General features: G+C 40.1%; 1 protein-coding gene across 2 annotated transcripts in view; it reads right to left on the bottom strand.

Annotated features, from left to right (window-relative positions):
* Positions 1 to 22,890, bottom strand: part of GAB2 (GRB2 associated binding protein 2) — a 189,801-nt gene that overhangs the window by 154,839 nt on the left and 12,072 nt on the right. The gene's annotated exons all lie outside the window — the stretch shown is intronic.

The raw sequence follows: 22,890 nt of genomic DNA, 5'->3' as shown, positions 1-22,890 counted from the left end.
GATAAGACAAGAATGTCCTTATAGGTCTGGAGAAACCTAGGTTTCAAGTTCTAATGCAGGCTCATGATGCGGAGGGAGGACGAGAGTGACGAGGGTTGACCAGGGAAGTATAGCTTCTTCCTTCATTCGGAGGACCGTGGTACACTGGGGAGACAAGTGGACCCTGCTTCAGCTGCTGGCTCTATCACATATATATTTTGTGTTCCTGGGCTGGTTTCTTAGCCTGATCTTGTCTTCTGGCTGAAAAGGCAATAGTATCTACCACACAGTATTGCAGCAAAGATTAAATGAGATGAGGGGCACCTGAGTGGCTCAGTCGGTTAAGTGTCCAACTCTTGATTTCAGCTCAGGTCATGATCTCATGGGTTTATGAGATGGAGCTGCATCAGGCTCTGCGGTGCGGCGTGGAGCCTGATTGGGATTCTCTCTCTCCCTCTCTCTCTGCTCCCCCACTACTCCCGTTTGTGCGTACAGTCTAAGATAAATAAATACTAAAATAAAAAGATTAAATGAGATGAATTAGGCTACTATATGCAAACGTTTCTTACTATAGAGTGAGTGAACAATAAAATTCACACTTAACCAAACTCACTTCCTATTTTCCCTGCCTGGCCCCCAGTAGAGAGATGAGAATAAATCTGTTTAGAAAGAAAAGCAATACTCAATAACTATGGACACTGTTTTACTATTTAGCACCATTTGGGGGAAATTGTTTTTTATGCAGTGAAAACATGATTCTGGGTGGGGCTACCACTCACAGCGCCCCACACCTACCTAGGGAGTGTTAGGTGGAGCACATATGGCCCTACTCTGGCCATAGCCATTGGTCCAGGGATGTGAGTTTGACTCAAGAGGTCAGAAACCTTCCTTAATATTTTTCACTTTGGAGTTCCAGGAGTAAGGACCTTGCCTTTTGGGTCACAAAGATGGGGAGACTGGGGGCTGCTGGTGACCTTCATTTCTTATCACCTAGAGAAAAGAAATGCAACCACAGACAGGCAGTAACAGGACACAAGGAGAGTGCTGGGGGCACTGAAATATGATTTTAGGTCCAAAGTCCCTAGAGTTGCCCAGATAGCTAGCACATTTTCTTCAATTTTCTCAGCTTAATATTATACCAATACATTTCTTCTTTTTCTTTCTTTCTCCTTTTTTTTTTTTAAAGTTTGTCTGAAGTAGTTTCTGTCATTACTAACTCAAAAGTCCTTAAAACATGAATTTGTATTTTATGCCAGATTTTCTTCAAGGTGCTTTATAGATGAGATCTCATTCAACCCTTACAGCAGCCCTGATGGGAAGGCCCTGGTTCTCTTACCTCCTTCATTCCAATTGCACATCCACTTAGGGTGAACTCTTTTATAAGCCTAGGGTCATGATTGATAGTCACTTCCTGATCAAACAAAATTACACCCACATTACCACACCATGAGAGTTTGCTCAGATCGTACTTGCTTCAGCCACAGGCCTAATCCAAAATAATCATGGTGACCAGGGTAATGGAATGGCTGACTGACCAAATCTTAAGGGTAGATGGAGCCACCTTCCCCAGAACAACAGAGATGTCTTAACAGAAATTAAGGTGCTGCCAGGAAGGAGAAAGGGGGCAATGGACATAAGGGAAGCAATCAACAGTGTTCACTATATACCCACAAGGAAAGCTGGAATAAACAAGTGTTTGAGATTATCTAGATTTATGAATCATCAATCAATAACTCCCTTTGTTCCTATTATTTTCTATTGTGATCTCATATTTCTTCAGTCTCATTTAAGACTGTTGTCCTCCAGAAGCTTCAGCTATTCTCCAAAGGAAATCTAGTTAGTTCATCAATGACTCTCTAAACACTCATGAGTACCAAACTGAAATGCTGATTTGGCGAGATGAATAAGAGATAGCAAGGCATTTTCCACAAGTTGTAACACCAAAGACTTGATTAAAGCATGTCCCACTTGACTCAATTAAAATGTTCTTGGCTATCTCCTTGCCTTGGCTTCCTCCTTAGTAAGCATAAACTCAAAATAATGGGAAAATTAAAAAAGGTAAAACTTTCCATCAGGACAAGGTTTTATCACTCAGCTGACCAATAAAACAGATTCCCACTGGTTAGACTGACAATGGTGAGCAAATGGGCTTTTTATAGAAATTTCTGTTAGAGTATATTAAGAAAATGATACAGATTTATGGCTCTAGACTAGGATTCAAGAGACTTGGCTTCTAGATCTAATACTCTAACTCACTCTGAGCTCTTAAGTAGAAAGAACAGTTTTAATGTTGAACAGATGTTCACTGTTCATCTTCCTGGTGAGAATGTCCTCCCTCTCATGAAGACTACCATCTTGGACAAGACCAATCTTCCCGAGACTTGTTTCCTGACTTACAAAAGAAGGGTGCCATAGTCTACTTCATTTGACTGATAATCAAAAAAGCTTAGCTGTGATTCACATGTATTACCTGAACATGTATTACTTGAATATTTGAAAAGAAAATTAATTCTATAGTTGTGGAATACAGTGCCCATTTGGGAGTTTCCAGTTTTTGACAATTATGAATAAAACTGCTATAAACATTCTTACATAAGCCTTTTTTGTCCTCTCCAAATTGAGATATACAACTATAGTTGAGTCTTAAATTTTTATCCAACATGATGATCTTGGTCATTTAATTAGTTTAGCTCATTTATATTCAATATATAATATTTATAAATTGAATATTTATTTATATTCAATATATCAATATATTTATTGATATAGTCAGGTTTAAGTAGAGTTTATTTCTGTTTGTTTCTCCTCTCTTCTTTCAATCAAAGTTTTAAGCTTTTCTCCCCTTATTCTCCCTCCATCTTTCTCTCTTTCTTTGGTGCTAGTTCTTAAGATTATAATACATATCCTGAATTCATCACACTATGCAAGGAACTTCAAATTCCAGGGGCACCTGGGTGGCTCAGTCGGTTAAGTGTCTGACTTCGGCTCAGGTCATGATCTCACACTTTGTGAGTTCGAGCCCTATTTTGGGCTCTGTGCTGACAGCTCAGAGCCTGAAGCCTGCTTCAAATTCTGTGTCTCCCTCTCCCTCTGCCCCTCCCCTCCTCATGCTCTCTCTCTGACTTTCAATAATAAATAAACGTTTAAAAAAAAAAAAGAAACTTGAAATTCCACTTACACCCTATTCCATTCTTGTGCCATCTATATCTGTCTATCTACCTATCTATTTATCCATATCTGTCATACATTTTACTTCTATGTATGTTACAACCCCCCCCCCCAAATACACTGCTGTTATTATTTTTGGTTTAAAAAGTCAATTGACTTTTATAAATTGACAAGAAAAAAATAATTTTTTAGATTTAGTCATATATTTATCATTTCTTCTGGCAACCCTTCCTCCCTTCCTATAGAATTAACTTTCCATCTGGTACTAATTTCCTTCAGCCTGGATTATTTCTTCTACACTTTTTTTATATTGTGGGTCAGTCATCTGGTAATTTTTTTCAGTTTATTTTTGTTTTTGTTTTAATCTGACAATGTTTTTATTTTGCCCTTACATATAAAACATAAGGTTTCTCTGGGTATAGTGTCTAAAATGATAGTGTTCTTCTAGGACTGTAACGATGTTATTACATTATCTTCTGGCTTCCACTATTTCTGACAAAAGTGACTATCATTCTGGTAACATGTATGTGTGTGTGTGCTTTCCCTCTTGGGCCATTAAAAAAAATTTGTACAATTTTTTCTTTTTAAAGCAGTTTGGCCATGATAGGCCTAGGCATGTCCTTCTTTACATTTATCCTGCTTGGAATTAACTGAGCCTCCAGGATTTGTGGGTTGCTGTTTGTGACCAAATTTGGCAAAATTTCAGCTAATATTCCTTCAAATATTTTTCTTCTGCCCTAGTCTCCTCCACCTCCACCCTTTCTGGAACTCCAATTATACATATGTTAGATTTCTTGACACTATCCCAGAAGTCACTGAGCTTCTATTTATTTTTTTTCTGTACTTTGGTTTGAATAATCTTTTTTCTGTACTTTGGTTTGAATAATCTCTCTTAAACTTATGTCATTTTTCCTGTTCCTGTCTTTTTTTCTTCAGGTTCTGTTAATCCCACTAATTAATTTTTTATTTCATATTATCTTTTCTAGTTCCAGAATTTCCATTTGGATCCCACCCCTCAAATCTCCCAATCTTTACTGAAAGTCCCTATCCATTCCCCTACTGTAACTTTTTTTTTTTTTGCTGTACACATGAACATATTTATCACAGTTTCTTTTTTTTCTTCCCAAAGATTTTATTTATTTATTTATTTATAATTTATTTATAAATTATTTATAATTTATAATTTATTTATTTATTTATTTATTAATCTTCCCAAAGATTTTATTTATTTATTTATTTATTTATTTATTTATTTATTTATTTATTTATTTATTTTAAGCAAACTCTCCTCTCAATGTGGGGCTTGAACTTACCACCCCATGATCAGGAGTTGCATGCTCTACTGACCAGGCTATCCAGACACCCCTATTATAGTTTCTTTAAAGGTCTTGTCTCTGAATTCCAACACCTGGGTTGTTTGTAGGTCTCTAAAAACTTATTTTTCTCTTGAGCATGGACATATTTTCCAGCTTCCTCACATGTTGAATCATCTTTTACTTTGGATGATACATTGAAGAGATTATGAATTCCATTACCATTCTCTGAAGAGTGAGTTATGTCTAGCAGGCAGCTGAATTACTAAAGAATAACCTCGAACTTATGGAGGCTTTATGTTGTACTTTGTTGGGAAAGGTGTGGCCTTAGTCCTAAGGTGACTCCCTCCATTGTCTGGGGACAGCCTCTGTAATTTCAAGTTGTGGCCCTTCCAAGGTCTCATTGAAAACTTGAAGTACTTACCCATGCCCTTCCAACCTGGCAGGTCTCTGACTATAAAATCTATCTCCCTGTTGGGCAACAGCTGAAATATCAGATCAGCAGACTAGGCCCTCCAGCTGTTGTTTCCTCCTTAGGCCTTGAAGGTCTCACTCACCCGTGTACAATTCAGAGGTCAACCAAATAGTTGAGGGGTGTTTATACAGACTCTGTTGCTCCCCTCTTCCAGGATTCTCCCTCACCCTCTCCTAGTGTTTTGTCAATCCCAAAGTCTTCAGCTTTCAATCTGAGTTCCAGCCATCGGCCTTAGGGAATACCCTCAAAAGAAAAGCCACACAACCGTGGCTGTCACCCAATGTCTATCCCTTATTTTAAGAGTCAAATCCTCTCTGGTTTTTGCCTGCTCTGTTTGCTCTTCAGTGACTTCAAACAATCATTTTTTAAAATATATTTTGTTGAGAGCTTATAATTTTTCCCCCTGGAGATTGAATCTGATAAAATCTACTTTACCATCACTAGAACTGGAACTTCTCCCACCACAAAATTTAAGGATAAAACTCCAAAATCATGGACAATAAATAATTTTCAATCCAGACATACATAAAAACAGTATGAAGAAAATGTGTTTGAGGGACTTGATTTTTGAGTATTTATATATTGAATATTTTATCCAATTAGCTCATCACTTAATTCCTTCATAATGCTTATTTCACTCTTGCCTCACTTGGCTAATATGAAATTCCTCACAATGGCCCAAGTTTTCTATTTCCCCATTACCTCTTTGGCTTCATTTCCTACCATCTTTCCCTTTATTGGGGCTGTCTAAATGCTCCCTGGACTCAGAGGCTTTGCCCCTGCAGTTCCTTCTTTCTGAAATTCCTGTTCCAGACAACAGCATGGTTCCTTCCTCATCTCGTTTCAGTTTTTGCTCAAATGTCAGTTCTCAGAAACCTTCCCTATTTTACTTGAAACTGTACCCTGTACATACATACTTCCTAATACCCTCTGTGCTATAATTTTGCCTTCAGTACACACCCCCAACCCGAATGTAAGTACCACTGTCAGGCACCTTGTCTCTTGCTCAGTTTCATAACCAAGGTCTAGGAGATGGCCCCATATAGAGTGTTACTAGATAGTTTCCCATGGGTAAGTACTAGTTTTTATTATTCACGTATAAAGTACAGACTTCTTCAAAGGCAGAGACATTTTTTTTTAAGTTTCTTTATTTTGAGGGAGACAGAGACAGTGCAAGTGAGGTAGGGGCAAAGAGAGAGGGAAAGAGAGAATCCCAAGCAGGGTCTGCACGGTCAGCGTGGAGCTCAAACCCATGAAACTGTGAGATGATGACCTGAGCTGAAACCAAGAGTCAGATGTCCAACCAACTGAGCCACCCAGGTCCCCCAGCAGAGACCTTCTTATCCTCTGCTGCATCCCTGTACATCCAACTGAGGGTATAAACACAGTGGAGACTTAAGTATTTGTTTTTTTTGTTTTTTTTGTTTTTTTTTTTTGAGAGAGAGAGAGAGGGAGAGAGAGAATGAACACAAGCTGGGAAGAGAGGCAGAGGGAGAAAGAGAATCTTAAGTAGGCTCCACACTCAGCACAGAGACTGACACACGGCTTGAGACTGATGTGGAACTGGATCATGACATGAGCCGAAATCAAGAGTTGGATGCTTAACTGACTGAACCACCCAGGCACCCCTATATCATTTCTTAATACAATGGCCCTGTGATATGTATTATTTTCCTCCCCATTTTGTAGCTGTAGAAAGCAAGGCTTAACAGATGAAGTACATTTCCTCAGACACATAGCTATTAGGCAGAAGAGCCCGGATTAAAACCATTTGGGTCTGACTCTGAAGCTCAGTCTTTCAGCCACAACCACACATGACATCAAGTTAAGCTAAATATAATTCATTTGTTGAAAATAAGCCTCTACCTTCCTGGAAAAGCATCTGGCTATAAAAAGAACATGCACCTATAGGTTTCTGAGGTTCTGCTGAGGAACAGAAGTTGGAGAGAAATGCTGTGGGACCTTAGATGAGGAATACCTTGTCTCTGAATGTGGCACTGACCAGAAGCCAAGGTTTCTTGTTTAGTTCCTGTCTTTGTCCAGCCCTTCGGTTCTGAAATAGAATCTGTATTTCAGACTCTTACACCAATATGTTTGCCATCACTTGTTGTTGCTGAGGGAGGTTCCTGTCAGGGCCTCAGCTGAGCCCGGGTATCCTATGCTGACCTGTGTCTTCAATCTCCTGGTCAGACAACATCAGGCAAATGATGACCTAGGGTCCCGGTGAAAAGGGGACACTGAAGAGCAAAATGTAACAAATGAAGAAAGACGTGGCCCCCAGATAATTAATTATACCCCATGTCCCCAGGAATGTGGAAGAAAGGAAAGATGGTAACAGCATCAGCTTATTCTTGGACAAGCTGAGCCTGGGGGGAAGAAGGAAGGAGAAAAGAGCCTCTTCTATGGATCCTGCTTTTCCAGAGACTTTGTCTTCACTTTTCCCTTCTTTCCCCCATTCTCTCTGCTTAGACAAAGAACAGCAGATATATGGATAAATAGTCTACCAGGCATGATTGCAGACAGGGGACACAGGAGCCCTTACACATTCTTGACAAGAAGCAAGTTACGGTGGCCTCTTCAGGGAGGAGACAGGCCCTGACATGCCCCATCCTTCAGATCACAGGGTCCAAGTGGTCATCTGGCATGCCAGATCCAGTTTATCTGCTATATTTTTAACATTAGGAAACATTCACACTAGGTGGATTTCATTCCAGAAATCCAGTGATGCTCAAGAACACAAAGCAGCTCCAATCTTATAGACAGTACTAGGGAGAGCATTATTTGGATGCCCTGTGATGTCTAGATATACCTAAACTGTCAACACATCAATCTGGCAGCCAAAGATGGTAACTCCTCCAGGACTGCAAGTAAGGGGCACTAGTGAATGTCTTTTCTGAGACCACTATTCACTCTGACCATTGGCTAGCCCTGCAAAGCAATGCAAAGGATACAATCCTGTATCCATATTTCCGGTACAACCAGTAGGAAGGGAGACAAAGTACAACAATGGAAAAAGCAATGAATCAAACCAGAAGTCCCAAGTTCCAGGTCTGTCACTCACTAGCTGTGAGGGTGTGAAGGAGCTGATCTGAGTCTCAAGTTTCTCCATCTATTAAATAGGCCCAAAGATATAAATGTTCCACAGATATTGATTCTCTCAAAAATGTTATTGGCAGATTATATATATATATATATATATATATATATATATATATATATATATATATACACACACACACACATATATATGCATATATACATATACATGTATATATATGTATACATATATAATAACAGAAGATTATATATATTATACACGTATAGAGAGAGAGAAAGAGAGAGCGTGTGCACAAGCACTTAATAGGTACCAGGCACTATTCCAAGTGTTTTGCAGTTTTTTTCTTCTCAACAACTCTTTAAGGCAGGTGTTACTATCCTATCCTAATTTTACAGATGAGGAAATTGACTCCGAGAGGTGGAGAAACTTGCCCAATGTCACAAAGGTTGCAAGTGGGGGTTTTGAGCAGTCTGGCTCCAGGATCCATATTCCTTACTTCTGAATATCGGTCCTGCTTACTTCTATCACTGTGTGACCTTCAGTAAGCTACTATATGTCATTAATTGTAAAATTTCCTTTTTTCTTGAATATTTTAATATCAGAACCAGAATGTTTCTTACGTTCCAGTTGGGACATAGCTGTCAACAAAGGTGTACTTGGTTGTCATTTCTGGTGCTGTGACTGCTCAAGTACAAGCCAGAATAAACAATTCAAGGTTCGTTTCAGGGAGAAATAGAAATCTCAGTAGCTAGGAGAAGACTTTTTGTTAAGATCTTCTGGTAAGATCAAGAAAATGCCAGCGCTGAAACCGACAGAATATGTGTCAGTGACTTGGAAGTAAAGTATGAATAATAATGGAACTTTTTAAAGAAGTGTTGTACCTTCAATGTTCTTGATGGCATAGAGGACAAAAGTGGAAAAATGTGGATAATGAGTCAGAAAGTGACTCAAGGCTGGAATCAAATATCAAGAAGTTTTAGGAATCCTTTACCAACATACTTCATTTATACTTCTCTTTTTGTTTACGTAAGACAGAGACCACTATAATTCCATGTCCAAGTAAGTCTAAGAGCACTCTTTCATTAAGGCATTTTTTCCCTTCTTAGCACTACATAAAATAATATTTAAACTATATGTTTAAATATATACCATCTGAGAATCAATGAACACTGAATAAGTAAGACCTTTATGAGCCCTTACTTGGAAAATGAAATGAGAAAGATGCCATAATGGCTACACAATAAGATGTAAATAAAATTCAAAGGCCCCCTATGACCTGACCTAAACAAACCTTTTTCCTTCTTGCTTCCTACCATTCTTTCAAGTGGGCTACACACTAGATTAAAATACATGTGGTTCCTTGAAGACTGCCTGCCCCTTTTCACTTCTGTGCCTTTTCACGGTTTCTTCCACTGAAAATGCCCCATCCCCCACCTACCGAGAAACTTCATTTACTAGACAGTGACTTTGAATGGTTTTTTCAATCCCTCAATCCCTCAGTTTTCTCATCTCAGAAATGGGAATCTAAGTTTAGGTTTGCTTTGAGGATTTAATGACCTAATGTGCGTAAAGTGCTTAACACGCTTTCCAATTAACTTGTGGTCAGGCAGCATTATTTGTGTCTTGAGAAAGAGTCTCTAGACCGGGAACTGGCCAAGGACATACAGCATATTTCACAGCAAAGCCAGAATAAGAACCCAGACTACCTCACACCAGGGCTCTGGTTTAGAAAATGGCTCCCCTTCCCTAACTGCCATCTTGTCCCCAAATATTGTTAGATTCGTGAGCAAGCTTCTTCTTTTTCTAGAAACCTGATGTTTCTCCTTCTCCTTTCCCTATTTCAGAAGTCCTAAACATGATACTAAAAGGTAGAAAGAAAGAAAGAAAGAAAGAAAGAAAGAAAGAAAGAAAGAGAAAGAAAGAAGAAACACATGTTTGAACACATCTGACTGAGTTTTAAACAAGTTTCATGGGTTTGTCATTTTGGAGTCTTCAATATGATTATGTACATATTATCTCCAAAAAAGAGAAATATAGTACGGAATGTTTCCCAGCTTATTTGACCATAAAACCAAAGGCTGCTGTACCACATGTCTGAGGGCTGAGGTAGGGCCATTAAAATCTATGCCCTATCTTCACAGTTCCCTATTCTTAAAGAATAAAAACTCTGACTCCTTAACATAACATACAAGAGTCTTTCTAACTTGGTGCCATTCACCTTGTCAATACTCCTTCCCACCCCCATCAGCTGCCTTCTCATCGTGGCAGGGGACCAGGCTCACAAGGTCTTCTCTCTGGCTAGAATACCTTTCTTCTCCCCTTCCAATGAAGTCTCCCCCTGGGGCTTCCAGATGTCCTTCACACAAGACCTCACTGAAGCCTTCTCTGGTCTTGCCCCCTCACTTGGCTGTGCCCCTCCATGTGCTCTCGCTGGGCTCTGTTTACACCTGCACTGCAGTACTCTTCTCAGTGGGTCTCAGTTAGCTATTGATCGACTGATGGATTTCCTTCTAATGCAGGCTCCTGAAAGCCAAATACTGTACCATTTACATCCCCAGTGAGGAGCATCCTGTAGGGACTCAGTAAAAGCCTACATTTCCTTAGCCCTCTCCTTTTGAGGCCTCCAGATTCCAAAACAAAGCTTTCCTGGATCCACAAAAGGGAAGACTTGAATTATGCCTTTTTTTCACCCTAGTACAATTAACAAGAGGGATAGTTATGTTTTTATGCCTAATGGACCTTCTAAGAACAGCATTTAAATAACTGTGTACTGCATAGTTCCCTACACAAAGTCGAGTCGACATGCATGGAGATCAACTCATTTCTATCTTTTCACAGCCAATTATAATCAAGAGACCCCTTTAGATTTAGCCATAATAAAGCCTACTCTTCCTTTTTTTAATATTTATTTTTATTTTTTTAAAATTTACATCCAAATACAGTGCAACAATGATTTCAGGAGTAGATTCCTTAATGCTCCTTACCCACTTAGCCCATCCCCCCTCCCAAACCCCCTCCAATAATCCTGTTTGTTCTCCATACTTAAGAGTCTCTCATGTTTTGTCCCTTTCCCTGTTTTTATATTATTTTTGCTTCCCTTCCCTTAGGTTCATCTGTTTTGTCTCTTAAAGTCCTCATATGAATGAAGTCATATATTTGTCTTTCTCTGACTAATTTCGCTTAGCATAATACCCTCCAGTTCCATCCACATAGTTGCAAATGGCAAGATTTCATTCTTTTTGAAAAGAGTAACACTCCATTGTATATATATACACCACATCTTCTTTATCCATTCATGCATCGATGGACATTTGGGCTCTTTCCATACTTTGGCTATTGTTGATAAGTGCTGCCATAAACATGGGGGTGCAAGTGTCCCTTTGAAACAGTACACCTGTATCCCATGGATAAATGCCTAGTAGTGCAATTACTGGGTCGCAGGGTAGTTCTATTTTTAGTTTTTTGAGGAAGCTCCGTACTGTTTTCCAGAGTGGCTGCACCAGCTTGCATTCCCACCAACAATGCAAAAGACATCCTCTTTCTCTGCATCCTCACCAACATCTGTTGTTGCCTGAGTTGTTAATGTTAGCCATTCTGACAGGTGTAAGGTGGTATCTCATTGTGGTTTTGATTTGTATTTCCCTGATGATGAGTGATGTTGAGCATTTTTTCATGTGTCGGTTGGCCATCTGGATGTATAAAGCCTATTCTTCTAACAGCTTAAAGCACTGGAAAATACTGTTCATCCAATTTTAATAAAGTCCCTGTAGATTCGGGAGCAGAAAACATTAATTTTATTTGTGTGTCTACTAATAACAAGGGATTTCAATAGGATCAATGGTATGAGATCAAAACTAGTGGTTATGGCCTATGGTTCTTCTACTCATGGTGCAGTTTTCTCTCAGATTCTCTAATATTTCTTAAAAAACACATTTAATATAACTTTGGTCTGACTTTATAAACAGACTTCAAGCAAAAGCAGAAAGTCATACTACTATTTCTATGGGAGGTTAGATTAAGATACAGAATTCATGAATTCAAAAACTGAAGCACAAGAAATATCATAGCTAGAGGAAAATATATTTTTTCCCTTTCCCTCACACCAAAAGGGCTCTGAGGCTACAACTATTCCTTTTAGGACCTGGTTCCCACAAGCCTTTGGCCATCTTCTCCAGATACACTAGATCTTAAATACACACTTTCTGAAATACACATTCCCAAAGTCTGGGGTACAATCTTTTTTTTTTTATATTTTATTTTTTAAAATTTACACCCAAATTAGCATAGAGTGCAACAGCGATTTCAGGAGTAGATTCCTTAGTGCCCCTTACCCATGTAGCCCATCGCCCCTCCCACAACCCCTCTAGTAACCCTGTTTGTTCTCTGTATTTATGAGTCTTTTCTGTTTTGTCCCCTTCCCTGTTTTTATATTATTTTTGTTTCCCTTCCCTTATGATCATCTTAAAGTCCTCATATGAGTGAAGTTATATGATTTTTGTCTTTCTCTGACTAATTTCACTTAGCATAATACCCTCTAGTTCCATCCATGTAATTGCAAATGGCAAGATTTCATTCTTTTTGATTGCCGAGTAATACTCCATTGTATGTATGTATGTATGTATGTATATGTGTGTGTGTACATATGTATACATATGTGTGTATACATGTGTGTGTATACATATGTGTGTGTATGTATACACACACACACATCTTCTTTATCCATTCATCCATCGATGGACACTTGGGCTCTTTCCATACTTTGGCTATTGTTGATAGTGCTGCTATAAACATGGGGGTGCATGTGTCCCTTCGAAACAGAACACCTGTACCCCCTGGATAAATGCCTAGTAGTGCAATTGCTGGGTCATAGGGTAGTTCTATTTTTAGTTTTTTGAGGAACCTCCATACTGTTCTCCAGAGTGGCTGCACCAGCTTGCATTCCCATGGGGTACAATTTTCTACCTTCACTGATAGTAAACCAAATTGACCATCATGTTCCCAAGCTCTCATCAAGTTCATATTACCAGGGTATTTCCCACTGGGTCAGAATTAAGTCCATAATAACAGTGGTCTCTCAGTGAGGTGAGAAAGCAAAGGTGTGAACGTAGCCAGAAAAGGACGTGTTGAACGGCTTACTTGTCACACAACCAAACTCCAAACACGTCCATCGAAATCTGCCATCCTGTCACTGTCAGGTTGGGTAATGTTAGCAAAGACATGCCACAAAGTGGCAGAAGGAATTAAAATGGAATGAGGAACTTGACTCACAGCTCATCGAGGACCCCTTGTAGAAAGGAGGTGGGGAGATATCAGATCATTTGTCCGAGGTTGTATTCTTACTCAACAGTAGAGCTCAGATTCAGACTCAGATCTACCTGATCAAGAACATGGGCTTATTCAGCACAGAGAGACCAGCCAGGCACTGGGGGCAGACAGCTTGGGATCAAAATCTGACTTCTTTCTTTTCTAATGGAGAAATCTTACTAAATTTCCTCAATTCCCTGTTCTTCAGTTCCTCATCCATGAAACAGAAAAAACAAAAGTGCTTAGAGCTGCTGTGGAGGTTAAATGCGATAATACAGAGTTTGTGTACATCTGTGTGCTGTGTGCATGAACATACAAATCTGTACATGAGTAAGCAAGTCCACATGCTCGAACTATATATATTTTCTCAATGTTTATGTATTTATTGGAGGGTGGGTGGGTAAAGAGAGGGTAAGGGAGAATTCCAAGCAGGCTCCATGCTGACAGCACCAAGTCCGATGATGTGGGGCTCCTTCTCATGAACCATGAGATCATGACCTGAACCGAAATCAAGAATTGGATGCTCAGCCGACTGAGCCGCCCAGCAGCCCTGGCTCACAATATAGTCTTAAAGAGTAATTTCTCTTCTCTTCATCCAAGTGCTCTTTACCAGCCTTTTGCCCTCAGAGCTATGGATATCTTTAGAGAGTGTAGCTTTACAGTAAGCAATGTAACCATCTTACACCTACTACAAGTCTTGCCTACATTTGTTTTCTTAAAAAAAAAAAAAAGAAAGAAAAGAAAAAATAGTTAACTGTGTCTTAAAACCATAGCTCTTTGGGGAAACAGAGGAATGAGAAATTCCACTTAACAGAGAAGTGAACGATGGATATCTTCATCAGAAAAGAATTTTCCTTTTAATATCACCTTGAAAAGTCTAAGGATATTAATATAGTTCCGATTAATTTTAATGGGTACATATGAAGCACATGCTTTATACAGGCACCCCAAATATGAGCACATGGCTCAGTCTCTGCTCTCAGCATTCTCAGAATCGAGCAGGATTAGAGCTCCTAGCTCCTGGGCAGAATGTGCAACGTGCCAGAACAGAGTATCAATCAACATGCTCTGAAATCAGAAGAGGGAAGATTAACATTTTACTGTGGGGGAAACATCTGAGACTGACATCAAGAACGAGCCCATGTTCTTCTCCATCTTTTCTTTTAGAGACTCTAAAAGAAGGAAGTTGCTCTTTTGCTGTTTTGATTCTTGGACTTTAATTTTTTATAAAGGCAGCAGAACTTGGCAAGTTCCAGAGAACACAATCAGGACTGGGCATATACTCTTAGCATCCCCTGTAATACTTACTGTTCTATTTTTAAAGTAATTTAAAATTGATTTGTAAGTACAAAAATAGCGTGCGAATATATTCTTATTAAAAAAAAAAAAAAAACTGAGACAAGTAGCTTGGCAGCTCCTTGGAAAGTTAAACACAGACTTACCACATGACCTAGCAATTCCACTGGGTCCTTTAGGAAGAATGGGATGGGAAACTGGTTTCCATGCAAATCATCCAAGCATTCATTTAACAATCATATTAAACTTGTTAAGTAAAATGTGATATATTCACACAATGGAATATCATTCGTACGTAAAAAGGAATGACGTATATAAACACTACATCATGGATGAACCTGGAAATCATTATGCTAAGTAAAAAAAAAAAAAAAGTCACAAAAGACCACATATTATATGATTCCACTTGAATGAAATATTCAGAGTAGGCAAATCTGTAGAGACTGAAAATAGAAGAGTGGTCGCCATGGGATTTGGGAGGGAAGGTATGGAGAGTGACTGCTTATTAGGTATGAAGTTTTCTTTGGGGATAAGAATGTTCTGGAGTTAAACAGTGTGATGGTCTTACAACTTTTCGGATATACTGAAAACACTGAATTATACACTTTAAAATGGTGAATTTTATAGTATCTGAATTACATCTCAACAAAGCTGTTATTGAAGAAAAAAGCTGAAACTCTCTAAAGTTGCAGCCCCTCTGATTATCCCTCCTACCCAAATCCCCACAGGTCATGGACTATCACCTTAGTAGGACTCCTTGTTGGAACACTCCAGTTCCTCACAATGCCTGGCAGAAGTGTTTCAGGCATTTGTTACACAGTAACTTTGTACAAGGACAAGATAATACTGTTTAGTTCTATTCAGGATAATATAGATCCTTTTGTATCCACCACACGAATTCATTAGTTCAGGATCAGGCAACTTTAGTGGCTGGTTTATACTAACACCACACACACCAAGCTCAGTAACGAAAAGAGCACAACACTTATGGGCTAAGAGCTTAGCAATCACAAATCCAGTTAACAGAAAACTCTGCTGCGAATGCCCATGTAAATAAGGAGGCACTTTGTACCTGCCCTCTCAGTTTACAAAGGGTTTAGAATCTATGAAACCAGGCTTGGCAAGGCTATTACTACTTTGGGGGCCACAAGAGCAAGCTATAAATAAATGATATCTAACTTGGTCAAACCCAACTTCAACAGAAGACTCAGACAATCTCATAAAAAGACTCTCAGATTATTACAGTATTGTATTTCTAGTCTTTTTATTTTTTTGTAGAGGTTTTTCATTGTGGGCACACAAAGTCACACGAATTAACTTTTTAACACACATCCATGGACCCCATCCCTCAGAGGTTCTGATTTACTTAGGCCACAGAAGGCTGGCATTTGAATTCACATCATTTGGAAACACTCAGTGTTTGGAACTTTTAGGCACACGAGGATGGGAAACTGGTTTCCATGCAAATCATCCAAATATTCATTTAACAGTCATGTTAAACTTGTCAGAGGACTGGCAGCATAGGCCAATTTTGCTGAAGAGAAAACCGAGGCTTAAGAATTCACTCCCTGAAGTCGGCAACAAGGACTGGGCAGCACTCTTTCAGAGTCCTGAGGGTGCGCCACAACGTCTTCCTGATACAAAGTGTCCAAACCCTTATGGTACTGGCGTTGTGAAAATGCGGTTTGGGGGAAGGAATCAAGTCTGTCACTAGTTTTTAGGTAATTGTACTTGGGCTTCAAAAGAATATAATTTTACCTGAGCTTCAGTATTTTTGAAATGTTTCCTAATTTGTATCCTGCTGTTGGCGGAGCAGTTTCTCTTCATGTACTCCTTCCATCAAGTGCCTCCTGGTTATTACCAGCCCAGCTGGAGCTGGAAAGGGGGATGTGACAGGGGAGAAGCCCTAGCCTAGGAAGGGGAAGCAGCAGAGCAGCCTGCCCCTCTGGCCCCATGGGGAAGGAAAGGGGCACAAGAGGTAAACAAAGGCACGATTCTCATTCACATACCCTCTCCCCGCATACACGCTCCTCCTTCCCATCAAAGCAGGTTCAACTCAGGGAGCAGTGGAGCTTCAGAAATTTTCAAGACTCATTATCCCAGACATAACTTGGGGTGGGTTTCAGGCTACTAAAGTTCACTGTGCAGCCCTGTGCTGTTATAAGGCTTGGAGGCAGCAGCAGGAAGAGGCCAAAAGATGGGCATGGGGCAGCACTGCTCACCCCCGAAAGCTCGAGTTTGGCAGGCAGGGCATTCAGAAGTTATTATGAGGTGGCCAGACCAGCAGAGGTGTGCTGTGAAAGCAGAGTTCTCAGTGGACAGGAACTTTGTGCTAACACATCACAACCTCCGTAGGGGGTTTGTGCACATCATGCCCAAAGATCAAACAGAATTAGTTTCAACTCAACAAACAACTCCGGGATACATCCCAAACTGGACCATGAAGCAGAGGACACCACGTAGATACTCACACAAAGACATGGGAGGCATTCTTATTAAGCAGTCACTAATAGGTATTCCGCATCAACTGTTTCTCAGACTCTGTTCCAGGCTGAGAAGGTTTTGGAGATAAATGATGCAGACAAAGCCCCTGCCCTGACCAAACAAGATTTTAGGGTGGCGAAAGGGAAGTGGGCAAAACTCTGAAAGATGAGGTATTTACTCAAAGAGCTCTTCTTAGGAAGTTGAATTTTGGAAAGATTCATGGGAGACTGTTTATTGTGAAAAATTAAGATATTATTATGACAGATTTAAAAATGGCCAAAAATTCTTTTTTAAAAAATTTGTTTAATGTTGGGGTGCCTGGGTGGCTCAGTCGGTTGAGTGTCCAACTTTGGCTCAGGTCATGATCTCACCATCCGTGAGTTCAAGCCCCACATCGGGCTCTGTACTGACAGCTCAGAGCCTGGAGCCTGCTTTACATTCTGTGTCTTCCTCTCTCTCTGCCCCTCGCCCACTCATGCTCTCTCTCTCTCTCTCTGTCTCTCAAAAATAAATAAGCATTAAACAAATTTTTATTAAAAATTTTTATTAAAAAATTTAAAAATTAAAAAAATTAATAAAAATTTTTAATAAAAATTTGTTTAATGTTTATTTATTTTTGAGAGACACAAAGACAGACAGCAAGTAAGGGAGGGGCAGAGAGAGAGAGGAAGACACAGAATCTGAAGCAGGCTCCAGGTTGTGAGCTGTCAGCACAGAGCCCAACTCAGGGCTTGAACTCATAAATTGCAAGATCATGACCTGAGTCCAAGTCAGATGCTCAACCAACTGAGCCACCCAGGCGTCCGGCCACAAATTCTTTGATGTTCTATCTACCAAGAGGCTGTGAGTCTATGTTATTACCTCTCTGTGAATCTGAGTGGGCTTGTGACTCCTTCAATCACTGGAGTATGACAAAAGTAACACTGTGTAACTTCTAAGCCTGGGCCATTAAAAGAGGCCATGAAGGGGGTGCCTGGGTGTCTCAGTCAGCTAAGCGTCTGACTTCGGCTCAGGTCATGATCTCATGGTTTGTGAGTTCGAGCCCCGCATGGGGCTCTGTGCTGACAGCTTGGAGCCTAGAGCCTGCTTCAGATTCTATGTCTCCCTCTCTCTCTGCCCCTCTCCTCCTCGGACTCTGTCTCTCTCTCAAAAATAAATAAACATTAAAAAAAAAAAAAAAAAGCTATAATCTGGGTCGTCCAAAAAGAATTTGGTAAGACATCATTCTCTTGTCTATATTCTCAGTATGGGGCTGACATTCCCATGATGCCATTCAGAGCTGTCCATGAAATCAATTTTGCCTCTTTCCCTTGGCATGGTAAACAAAAGGTACTCAGTAGCTTTGTAGAATGATTGATAGGGTCCAAGGATTCAGGGGAGAGAGAAGAAATTCCAGGCAAAGCAAAGAGATCATGGTGAGTAAAGGTAACAACACTGGGGTCCCTAGGGAGAACAGAGTGGGCCACTTGGACCTCATTCTTAATCCTTTCCCCATCCAAACACTTTCCCTCAACATTCACATGCTTGCATCCTTAGTTAGGTTGTTCTCATTACTTGAAAGGTTCTTTGCCCATCTGTTTGATGAACTCCTACTCGTTCTTCAAAGCCTTCCTCAACTGTCACATTCCCTGAGCCCTCCCTCATACTGCTCCACTCCAAGTGGAATCAATCGTCGTACCCCTCCTTTCACTGCAACACGCTGCTCAACTTCTAGTGTAGCAGAATATTCTCCATGATATTTAGTAAGTTCAGATGTCTATTTTCCTTGATAAACTGTGAGTTACCAAGAGCAAGGAAGATTCCTATTCATCGCCTTATCTCCTGCTTGAGTGCCTATGTGCCAAACTCTAGGTTAAAAAAGAAAAACGACTGCCTTTGAGGAGCGCACATAATTAAGGGGAGAGATCTAAAAACACAGTCACATAGCAATGTCACAAGAGCTGTAAGGAGGCATAATGAGATGATGTGGGAAGACAATCTCTATCAGAAGTAAATCAGGAAGTGGCACGAGGTAGGTGACATCTTAGGTAGGCCTTTCCAAATTAAGATCAGAAGGCTGCCTGGGGGCGGAAACTATGGAATCAGAGCTAAACAGGTCTAGGAAGGGAATGGCTAAGTAAGAGAAGTCTGGTCAGGTCTGGTCAATCTTTTCCCTCCCTACTGTGGGAAATTCCCTGTTCAGGTCATTCCAAGTTCCCTTTTTACCACAACCAAAGCCACTCACAGTCGTCCTTCCCAATTATAGCAACCATTTATGTCAGAAGGTACCTATCATTTGAAGATGCAACTCTTTATAAAATATGAGTCCATTATATGTGAAAATGCATTCAAACTGGTAGCAAAGAAATCAAAGTTAGAAGAAGGAACTACTTTTTTACCTGTCAAATTGTGAAGTATTTTCAAAAATTTACCATGTGTGTCAGAGGAAAATCAGGGAAACTAAAACTTTCTCCTTTCTGAGAGGCAGTCTGATACAATGTATCAAAAACTTGTAAATAACTGCACTCTTTGAATTAGAAATTCCGTTTATAGGAATTATCTTAAGAATACAAATCTTTGCTACAAAGATCATCACAGCATTATTTAGAATAGCAAAAAATAATAAACTACCTAAATGCCAAACGTTAGCGTCAAATAAATTTGGTGCTGCATTAAGTGTAACAGTTACCATTTACAGAGTGCTCACCATGTGCCTGGCATTATCATATTTAATACTACAGCAATCTATAAGGCAGTCATAGAAGTGAATGTTGACTGAGGCTTTTCCCACTGCTCCCAAAAGTAGCAAAGAGAATGCACAGCTAAGATTAGAGAGGAGGTAAATTTCCCACAAGGTAAAGACAGCAGTCTATAACTGGGGCTGGACTATTTCAAGAATTTGGTAAGAAGCTATAGTATGACACCTGCTAATAAAACCATCACCTGTGCCTCTGCACTGCCCTCTCTCCCCTCCACACTACACAAAGGAAGAGTAGAGAGGAGGAGGGGAAACCATGCCCTAGCAGGTAGTGCTGTGTTTTGGGGTGGTACTCTCTCTACAGTACTCTCTCTTAGAAGAACGGAGCGTTCTTCTAAGAGAATCCATTACACAGATTAGAGGTGCCAAAAAAAAAAAAAAAAAAGGCTTGGGGCAAGAATTTTTAAAAATTATAATGCCTAGTGATTATCTGCTCAGGCAGTTAACTTACAGATCTGCCCTGTGCCATTCTGGACAGGGAAAAGGGAAATGGAGTGAGAAGGGGCACCAATGCTATTCCCCCACTGTTTGGCATGGATGTGAGTCCCCTGGGTCAAGCAGTCCCATGGGAATTGTTGGCCTTGAGTTCTCTTATCAAATCCCCACCCAAGAGGGCTGTCAAATGAGCAAGTGGGGCCCAGCTGTGGGGTACAATAAAGGGAGGGACTGGCCTGACAGAGGCTGAAAGAACTTAACACCAGTTTCTTCTCCAGGTCTAGAGAACCTACCCTCTCAAGAACTCATAAATGTAGAGAGCACACACACACAGGCAGTGCTGGTCAGGTAACAGTAAATGCCATCAAGGAGGACCCAACGACAGCCATTTAAGGGGTGCCTGGGTGGCTGAGGTGGTTAAGCACCCAACTCCTGATTTCGGCTCAGGTCGTGATCTCATGGTACGTGGGTTTGAGCCCTGAGTTGGGGCTGACACACATAACCTGCTTGGGATTCTGTCTCTGCCCCTCCCCTGCTCGCTCGCTCTCTCTCTCTCTCTCTCTCTCTCTCTCTAAATAAACTTAAAAAAGAGAGAGAGACACTTATCCCTGTCCCTTTCCCTCTTGCCCATCCCTACACACCAGAACTGGAGCCTAGAAGAGGCAGAGCCCAGAACAGGCAGAGCAGAAGTATCCCAGACCATCCCTCCCCCATCCCTATACTCTCCAAAGGGAGGAACGGAGAAGAGGAGTATAAAAATAAACAGTATCTACCTTCTTCCACTTCATATCTTCAGAACCACAAGTCTGGGCAGTAATAGGAGTAGGAAAAGCTTTCGATTGGCTATACTGAAATTTTAAAATGGTAGACTTTCAATAACCCAGAGTGACCAGAAGGCTGTGGCCTCTGCCAAGTGATCTGTCCCGTAGAGAAGATCTTGATAAAGCACGATTGGGAGTTCTGACTGGACAAAGATAAGCATTCATGTTTACACCCCTCTGAGTTAAAATTATTCAATTAACTGGTTAAAGTTACCATTATCTCCACTTCACAAATTAGGGAATCAGAGCTCTGAAACAAAGAAATTTGCTCAAGACTGCAAAGCATGTGGGAGGCTCAATTTGGCTTCTAACCCAGGACTAATCCCAGAGGACACGCCTTTTACAGCACACCAGGATTTTTCAATATAGGGCCCAGCGGCATATTACCAGGGATGTGCAAATCCATTTCAAACAGTTTTCAAGATTTCACCTTAAGGGTGATCTTAAAATATATAAACATAATCTAGATCATTTGAATGATCATCTTACCAGAGAATGCTGCTATTTGATTACCAGCATTTGCATTCATAATCCTATTAATATCAAGTATTATGCTTTTTAATTTTCATACACTAATGACTAATGAGAAAAGACAGAGGTGATGGTATATAAATGTGGTCATACCAATTAAAAGCCAAACGGTTTCCTAAACAGACCAAAGTTTCACTGTAGTTCAAACACAGAAATGAGATGAGAGAGAATGGGGCACAGAACAGACAGGCTCCAGAGGAGGAAGGGCCATATTCACATCTCAAGGAGCAATTTAATTTCAGCAAAATACCCACTATTGTTAATGCGAAGTATATTGGTTCTGAAGCTTTGTTAATCTACTTTGGTTTTGTAATTGTAGAAGAGCTAGTAAGTATACCTTCGTATCTCAGTTTTTGTTTATAGACACTTTCGTGACATAATAATAAAGATCATTTAATTCAACACCAAAAATCTGTAAAGATGTTTAAAGTGTCTTTATACGCCACACACTTGAGAAGTGTTGGGTTATGTTACTTTGCTGAAGCAGCCATTAAAAGCCATGCCTTAGATAGAAGACTATTTTGTAACACAGGGAAATATTTTCAGTGTATTAACTTGCAGCACACAAGAGGTGATACGGTCTTATTCTTTGTAAATGTACAAAGCACATACAAATATAGAAAAAAAACAGACTGGGAAACACTAAAAAAATGTTTACACCATCGTAGGGGTATTACGGGCACTCCTTATTCATATCGCTATTTGTTTTTTGTAATCCTGTGTTTGCAGTAAGTTGACTATGAGTGAAGTTTAAGTATTACAAAAAATAAATTTTTAATAGCCTATCCTATGAAAGTTCTCAAAACTTGTTGCTAAAAAAAATTGCACCTTCAATCCACTTCAGCTCAAGCTCTTTTGTCTCCAAAGAAACATAACCAATCCTAAAGTAATATTTATTCAAAACCTAAAAGCACAGGAAGTACTCGTCAACCAATAACTCATTATTTTTTTAAGTAGGCTCCACACCGAACATGGGGCTTGAACTCACAACCCTAAGATCAGGGGTCGCATGCTCTATCTACCACAACCAGTAACTTATTGTGCTTTAGGTACCAGGGCTACAAGGGTGAACTAAGAATGCGGTGCTCTCCAGAAGCTAAACCAACAGTCACTGGTACTAGGGCATAAATAACAACACAAGAGCCAGGAAGAGGCTGGCTTCTGATGGGGAGGGCAGGATCAAAGGCGGCCACAAGGTGACACGTGAAATGAGTCCCAAGAATGTATCAGGAAATAAGCATAGAAATGTGAAATGGCAGATTACCCAGCAAGTAAAATACAAACATAGG

This window comes from Leopardus geoffroyi, chromosome D1 (genome assembly GCF_018350155.1).
Source record: "Leopardus geoffroyi isolate Oge1 chromosome D1, O.geoffroyi_Oge1_pat1.0, whole genome shotgun sequence".
NCBI classification, from domain to species: Eukaryota; Metazoa; Chordata; class Mammalia; order Carnivora; family Felidae; genus Leopardus; species Leopardus geoffroyi.
This window is presented reverse-complemented; position numbering and strand designations above follow the sequence as displayed.